At 42.6% G+C, this 8518-nt stretch overlaps 1 protein-coding gene across 1 annotated transcript in view; it reads left to right on the forward strand.

The window, feature by feature from the left end:
- The window catches only part of LOC108287505 (serine/arginine-rich splicing factor SR45), a 1472561-nt gene that overhangs the window by 1223090 nt on the left and 240953 nt on the right, over positions 1-8518 (forward strand). The gene's annotated exons all lie outside the window — the stretch shown is intronic.

An 8518-nucleotide genomic window follows, 5' to 3' on the forward strand; every position in this document is an offset into this window, starting at 1 on the left:
TCCTTATAAGAAAAGCACTTCATTCTAGAAAGTGCTGTTGTTTGAGCTTCATAAAAAGTAAAAAAGGCCCTTCACAGTCATCTATCTTAAGGAATAGGGGGGAGACTTTAATCACCCAGTGGGATGTATTTCATGTATGATTTCATTTAGAATCCTGGACCCAGTGATTAGTATTTTTTAATAGACTGAAATTTTCATCAGGATAAGTTCTGGCTCTTTGTGCAGCAGGTGCTCAGCTCATCTTTGACCTGCCTGGGTCCTTTTCTCACCCATTCCATGGTGGGAAACAGACACTTTGACTTTCAGAGCGTTATTGATGGAATGAATGTAGTTTGAGTGAGCTTGTTAGAGTGTCTGTGAAGCATCCACTGTTCTAAGGCATCAAGGCCAGCTTCTCTCCTCTACCCTCCCTCTCTGACCCTATAGTGTTATTATCCACAGTATGTTTTGTTACGGTTTTAGCGAGTTTTCAGAGCAAAGGACATGGTGTTAGGGAAACTGAATTCAGAGGTCGAATCTTAAAAAGTCAGGTGACCTCAGGAAAATGACAGTGATTTGTGTTTGCATTTTAATTTGATTCAGTCCTAAAAGTGACCCACCCTGCTCCTATTTTTTATGATCACAACCTTTATGTTTTCTTTAGCTCTTCATATAATTAATCATTGCATGAATTTCTATGTTATCATTTTCTTTTGGTGTCATTTCTCTACTCATTCTCTGATCTCCCTGAAGGTAGAAAACTTTTCTGTTTTGTTCATCAATGCATACTCAAAGCCTAACACATATTTGACATTCTATAAATATCTGTGACTTGAATAAATGAATGAATTCACAGGTCTCTCCCCACATACTACTTCAAATATTAATGTTTTATAACAAATAAAACTTTACCTTCTGGGTATGGTGGCTTACATCTGTAATCCAAGCACTTTGTGAGGCCAAGGCAGGTAGGTAGATCACCTGAGGTCAGGAGCTGAGACCAGCCTGGTCGACATAGTGAAACCCTGTCTCTACTAAAAATACAAAAATTAGTTGGGCATGGTGGTATGTGTCTGTTGTCTCAGCTACACAGGAGGCTGAGGCAGGAGAATCTCTTGAACCCAGGAGGGGAGGTTGCAGTGAGTCGAGATCACGCCACTGCACTCCAGCCAAGGTGACAAGAGCCAAACTCAGTCTCAAAACAACGAAACGAATAAAATGTTACCAAACACTTTAAAACAGGAAAACCTTAAAGTTATTTTCCATTTAAAAGTTAAGCTGCATTTGAGGGTCAATTACATGAGTCTGTTCAATTGTACACTTTTTGACAATATACCTCCATGAAAAGTTGTGGCAGTTCTTTACGCTAAGACATGATTTAACATACCCTGTCTAACTTTTAAAAAGGAAAGGACCTGAATGAACAAAATAATATGGTCCCCAAATGACTGTTGTAGAGAAGAGAGGAAAAAGGTTTCAGCTAAAATTTATCCAGCTACAAACCACTGTCTTTAGCCAGCCAGAAATTTATATTCTTCCGAAGCTGAGGGAAAATCAAAATCCACAAGTGACTCTTTCCTTCCCATAGCTGTTTCATACACTGCTCGGTTTCTGGAGATCTGAGATAATCGTTTTGTCCTTGAGAGTCTCGTGGCTGTGCTCTTGGAGGGCTTGGGTTTAAAATCTTAGGATTTGATCCTGTTCAGAAAAACAAGGCATGAGCACACGAGAAGCATCTAAAATCAGCCACTGCCAGAGGCTGCTTGCTTTACCTGTCTTGCCCATTCGATTTGTACTCTATGAGACGAGGGTGAGAATAAGGGCCCTGCTTGTAGGGCGATGCCCCTGTTAAGGAACGATCTCACATTCCTGGGGTTTATTCTGGGATTATGAAATTGGCAACTTTCTTTTTTTCTTCAGTACAGTTTAGAGTTTTAAGCATTGTAAGGCTGTGTGTGTGTGTGTGTGTGTGTGTGTGTGTGTGTGTTGGTGCATATGAATGTGCTTTTACAGGCACAAGAAAATAAATAGTCTAAAGCTAGCCTTCCCCTTGGGGAGTCCTGCTGAAACGTCGACCTAGGGTTTTATCTATTTGAGATCCTGTGCTAGGAGGCTAGGAGGACTGCCATTAAGACGAAGGCGTGTGTAGCACGCAGATGCTGCTGCCTCTGGTGGGTGCACGTTGAATCATAGGTATCTATCTGAGAGGAATTTGTATTCACTTCTCCTGTGTTTTGTTAGAAAATGCCATGAGGGGCCGTGGAACAGGCTGTGTAGGCTGTTGGGGCAGAAACAAACCTCTCTGGAAGGAAGCGCCATGGTCTCTACCATCCTGCTGAAGTCACTTAGCCTCTCTGAGCTCCAGGTTTCTCGACGCACAGTTGGGGATAAAACGGGACAGATTATTCAGCATTTGTGGGCTGGCTAAGGACTTAGCATGTATGATCTGAACATCCCCACAATAACCCCGAGACGTAGTTATTACTGTCATTACCATTCTCATTTAGACAGAAGAGGAAACTGTCTCACACTGGTTGCAGGAGAAGCTACATTGCCCTGCTCTGAACACCAACTGGATATATGTCCTGCAGTTTAACACAATTCTGACACTAACTTCCCAGGTTTAACACAGAACCCACAAAGTCAGGGCAAGGTCCTTCACACGACTGACTTCATATGCCAGTCACAAATTGCAGGTGTCCCCAAGCCACCTACATTTCTGCCTGGCTGGATATAAATGCACAGCTTCTCTTGACCCCACCTCACTTTCAGTAAAGTGCTAGAAAGATTCACAGAATTCAGGATGGTGCTATGCAGATGATTACCAAATACGAATAAACATCCAGGTGAAGGGGATGTAGGGAAAGAACTGGGAGGGTCCCAAGTGCAAGAGCTTCTGTCCCTGTGGGATCAGGACACTCCATTCTCCCAGTATATTAATATATTCACCAGCCACTGCACTGAACCTTGGTGTCCAGTTTTTATTGGGGCTAATTACGCAGGCAGGACTCATTAGATCCTTGTCTATGTAGTTGAACCCAAGCTTCACCCTACCTCTCCTCCCCAGAGTTAAGGCTGGCTCAGAGTTTCAACCCTCTTACCATATCACTGGTGTTCCTGGTAACCAGCTCCCATCCCAAAGCTCTCTACTGTGAGCCATTTCTCATACCCCTATCTTCTTGCTCCCCAACTGCCGTGTGCCCCAACCTGACTTCCAGCAGCCAATCTGCATTTCTTTATGCAGTGGTGTTCTCTTGCTAGAGGTGGCTTTCTTCCCCATTGAGCAGGCCGGAAGTAACAGGACCCATGCCTCCTAGAGACACTCATGCTGATAGAGAGGCAAAGCAACTTGCCACGGATTCCACATGGCAAATGAATGGAGGAATGAGGATTTGAACTCAAGGAATCAGAATCTATGTGTTCTGGACCAAACTGCTCTACTGGCTCTTTGGTTTAATAACGACTTCAGCAACAAACCAGGGACGCTGCTGGGGTGAAAGCAGGTGGTACTTGATAGTCCTCAAGTAGTATGCAAATTGTGCTTTCTTATGTTCAAAAATTGCTATTCACAACACTAATAATCATGGAGTCCAGGAAAATACTTTAAGAAAAAAAAAAAAAACAAGGTCTCACTCTGTTGCCCAGGCTAGAATACAGTGACATCATCCTAGCCCACTGCAGCCTTGACCTCCCAGGCTCAGACCATCCCCGCACCTCAGCCTCCCAAGTAGCTGCGACTACAGGTGCACCCCATCACACTTGGCTGTTCTTTTTTTTTTTTTTAATTTTCTTATAGAGATGGCGTCTTGCTAAGTGGCCCCGGTTGATCTTCAATCCCTGGGAACAAGCGTTTCTCCCCCTTGGACCTCCGAAAGCACTTTCATTGCAAGTGCAAGCCACCATATTTAGACCCTTTTTTCCTAGATAACCATAGGTCCAGAGATGACTGAGAAAAGATCCATGTGCCATGTATAGGTTGATCAAAATGGCAAACATGTATATGTTTATGACTCCTGTTTTGTGTATTCCCAGTGACCACATGCCTTTATTGTTAATTATTCATCTATCTTCCAATACAATTTTAGGTCTGGTGATAATTTCTGGATTTCTCTATTTATAGAAAACTTTGAACTTCATAAATATTAAAATGTCCTATTAGCTACATGCAGACTGCTTTTTCTATGGCCATGGACATTACGCAATTATTACCAGAGCTATTAATTAAATTCAAAAATAGATAAATAATGGATAGGGATGCTATTTATGAGTTAAAAGTGAGAAAATGAAAATTATCCTCCATTCTGTTACCTTGGATAAGTCTGGCCTACTGTATGCTCTCAGCTTTATTATTGAAAATTATTATGTTATCTTGCGTAAAATAAGCAATTGGTTGTAACAAGTCAGCCTTGTACAGTGACCAGTTTTCAGATGAAGTGATTAAAATATTTTCTCAGTAAAACAATCAAAATGTGGCCCTTTCACAATAGACAAATACTGGGCAATTTCCATATGATATGAGTTAGAAACATGAATCTTACTGGAGAAAAGGTTAAGTCCCCAAGAACAGAATAAACATGTATTTGGGAGCTATCGGAGAAAGCTTTCATGAACTCTTTATGATCACGTGATGCACTGGTAGATTTCCTGTGGTCAACTTGGACTTCAGTCTTCCATGTTTACTTTTTTAAAAGAGGACCTGGTTGGGCAGGGTTGCTCACACATGTAATCCCAGCAGTTTGTGAGGCTGAGGTGGGCGGATCATGAGGTCAGAAGTCCGAGACCAGTCTGGCCAATATGGTAAAACCTGGTCTCTACTAAAAATATAAAAATTAGACAGACGTGGTGGTGTGCACCTGTAGTCCCAGCTGCTCGGGAGGCTGAGGCAGAAGAATTGCTTGAGCCCCGGAGGAGGAGATTGCAGTGAGCTGAGATCGAGCCACTGCACTCCAGTCTGGGTGACAGAGCAAGACTCTGCCTCAAAGAAAAAAAAAAAAGAGGCCTTATTAGTCTCTATGGTTGATAGAGGTTGCCTGTTCGTTGAATTCACGTTGTTCATAGACCCGTGTATGCCTTTCAATTGTCATCCTATAAAAGTTATCCTTCCACTCTGTTGACTAAATTTGAGTTATCAAATGAAACTCTTATCAACGTCTTTGAAACATTTTTGTTTTCACCATGCCCCATAATGAGAAATACATTTTGCATTGTGAGGCAGCATGCATGTACAATTAAACAAGCATTTCACATGCACTTTGATGTGCTCTATTTTGTTTCCGTTTGGAAGAAAATGTGGGTCAGAAATGATACTGCCAGTGTCATGGCTGCTAATGGACATGTGAAGTGCTTACCTAGCTGTCTCAGAACCGTCCAGTGATCTGATTCACGGAGCAAGAGCATGGAGATGTGAGCCCAGCAGGCTCACACATCAGTCTTTCTGCAGTTCCTGAGTTACTGGAGAGGGGAACTGACTATTGTTAAGTCTCGCTTTGGATGGTTTGCATGGTACTATCACAAACGGAACTTTCAAAAATTAATAATTTTGGAACATTAGTAATCACTGAATTCCTTTGCCTCAGATACTTTCATATTATTGAGAAAAATGACAACACCAGGCCCAGCTATTTAAAAAAAAAATTTTGTAGAGATGGCGGGACAGGTGAGGGAGGGGTCTTGCTCTGTTGCCCAAAGCTGGTCTCAAACCCCTGGGCTGAAGCAGCCTTCTCAGCTTGGCCTCCCAAAGCGCTGGGGTTATAGGTGTGAGCTACTGTGTCCAGCCAAAATTTATTTTTAATAGAGAATGGTTAGGACAGTGAAACTTTGAGTCACTGTCATTCCAAATGACTATTTCCCATATGAAACCTGTGCTTTTGAAATGAGGGTTTTCATTCTCATAATCATTCAAAACAACTGACGAAAGAAAGAAAGGAAGGAAGGAAGGAAGGAAGGAAGGCAAGAAAGAAAGAGAAAGAAAGAAAGAAAGAGAAAGAAGAGAGAAGAGAAGAGAAAGAAAAGAAATAGAGACAGAGAGAACGGGGAAGGAAGGAAGGAAGGAGGGAGGGAGGGAAGGAACAAAGGAAGGAAGGAAAGAAATGTTTGTGAAAAGATTCTAAATAAAGACTGTATTGAATAAGAGCCATTTTGTTGGAAAAGATCCAGCATCTTTTGATGTGACTACTCGAAGAACAAGACCCACATAAAAATTTATCTTTTGATGATTAATTAAGAATAAGGGCCATGCACGGTGGCTCATGGCTGTAATTCCAGCACTTTGGGAGGCCGAGATGGGCGGATCACGGGGTTAGGAGTTGGAGGCCAGTCTGACCAACATGGTGAAACCCCCTTCTCTACCGCAAATACAAGAATTAGCCGGGTGTGGTGGCATGAACCTGTAATCCCAGCTATTCGGGAGGCTGAGGCAGGAGAATCGCTTGAACCTGGGAGGCGGCAATTGCAGTGAGCTGAGATCATGTCACTGTACTCCATCCTGGGTGACAGAGCAAGACTCCATCTCAAAAAACAAACAAACGAAAAAAAACGGAAAGCAAAGCAAGGAGAGTTACCCAGGGTAAATTTTGCTTTAAGTGGACATTTGGCAATGTATGTCTTGAGACAATTTTGGGTTGTCACAACTGGAAGGGATTAGAAAATGCTGCTGGCATCTTGTGGAGATAGGCCAAGGACGTAGTCAGACATCCTGAAATGCACGGGGTGGGATGCACAGCAAAGAGTGAACCAGCGCCGATATCAATAATGTTGAGTCCTATTGGCTGGGCACAGTGGCTCATGCCGGTAATCCCAGCACTTCGGGAGGCAAAGGTACTATAATTACATGTACGGTGCAGGTAATCAAGGCAGGCGGGTCACCTGAAGTCAAGAGTTCGAGACTAGCCTGGCCAACCTGGTAAAACCCCGTGTCTACTAAAAATAGAAAAAACAAAATTAGCTGTGCATGGTGACAAGTGCCTGTAATCCCAGCTACTTGGAAGGCTGAGGCAGAAGAATCGCTTCAGCCTGGGAGGTTGGAGGTTGCAGTGAGCTGAGACCATGCCATTGCACTCCAGCTGGGGGACAAGAAGGAAACTCTATCTCAAAAAAAAAAAAAAAGTGTTGAGGTTGAGAAATCCTACAGTGAAGCATGATACTAGTGTTATTCCATTTTTCTAAAGCACGAAAGACGCAGGTGACTTATGTGATATCCCCAAGCCCGTGCAGCTAGGAAGAAGAGCCCGTGTTTAAAACTGGAGAGTCTGGGTGCAGAGCTCCAATGTGTAACCTCCCATAACCTGAGGATATCTGGGAGATACACAAATGCAGACGCAAATGACTGTTCTGACAGTTAACATAGGGACTTCGAAGTCTCCATCGGTGTGAAAAATGGGAAACATTTTCGGCAGATGGGTGCCCTGTAAGATGGGTTCACTTTGAGGACCTTGGTTTAATCAGGATCTCAAAATTTGTTGTTTCCTTGTGCTTGTCACAACATCCCATCATTAACACCTGCCAGCGTTGTCATCCTGAACTGTTGCTGCTGTTTCAGAGATGAGCCACAACAGGTGTGCCAAATATTGGGCCATTAGCAAGCGGTAATTCACCCGCATGAATATTTATCATCTTGTAACGAGAAAACAAAAGCCGTGTCTGCTTTTTGGAACATGGCGTATCAATGTCCTCGAAACCAAATTGTCTGAGTCTCTCACTTATGCAGAAGGAGAACGGCTTCGCTGTAATTTTCCGTCAGGTGGATTTATTTTCTCAGCCGTCTCTACATCAAAACACAACCCTGACAGGCACTTGATTTTATTGAGCCGGTAAGATCACCCAACAGTTTAGAGAGCTCAAGCCTCTGATTATCAAAATATCTATTCTTAAACTGGTTTTGAAGCCAGTCGCTTCTCCATGGGGAAATGCCCACTGTGATGAGCAGGGTAACTTTTCGCTTGTCTCCACTCTAATTCATTCCCTCCCTGCCTCCTTCTTCTTGTTTTGTTCTTTTTTTCCTTCCCCTTTTCCTTTTCATACTGAAGGAGATTGTACTAAAAATGAGGAAAAAGGAGATAACTTAGACATAGACACGAAAGAGTGGCACTCCAGCTTCTTATAAAAGGGTGATTGCGAATATGATGTCCTAGGTAAGAACCTCAAGAAGTGTGTGCTTTTCAACAGAAAGAAAATCTAAGAGAGAATATGCCATTTCCCCCGCCCCCGACCCCCCATGTTACTGCTGCATTTGGATCTGTCAGCACTGATGTCCTTACAGGACACATGTATACATGGAACAGGTTGCAGTGCTGGCAGTAACTGATTTAGAAGCCAAATTTGGTTTCTGCTATTTTTAAGTATTGCCGTGACTAAGGAAGTAATGATGGATTCCCAATAAGCGTGTTTGCCATTTGTCTTTGGATAACATCACTAACGGTAAGTTTCTGTGCATATTTTATGGTGATCACTTATAGGATCATTTCTCACCTTAAATTTGTGCAAATGATTCCTCTTCTTTTCTTTTTTTTTTTTCTTTCTTTCCTTCTTTTTTTTTTTTTTT

Source organism: Cebus imitator, unplaced genomic scaffold, assembly GCF_001604975.1.
Source record: "Cebus imitator isolate Cc_AM_T3 unplaced genomic scaffold, Cebus_imitator-1.0 Scaffold346, whole genome shotgun sequence".
NCBI classification, from domain to species: domain Eukaryota; kingdom Metazoa; phylum Chordata; class Mammalia; order Primates; family Cebidae; genus Cebus; species Cebus imitator.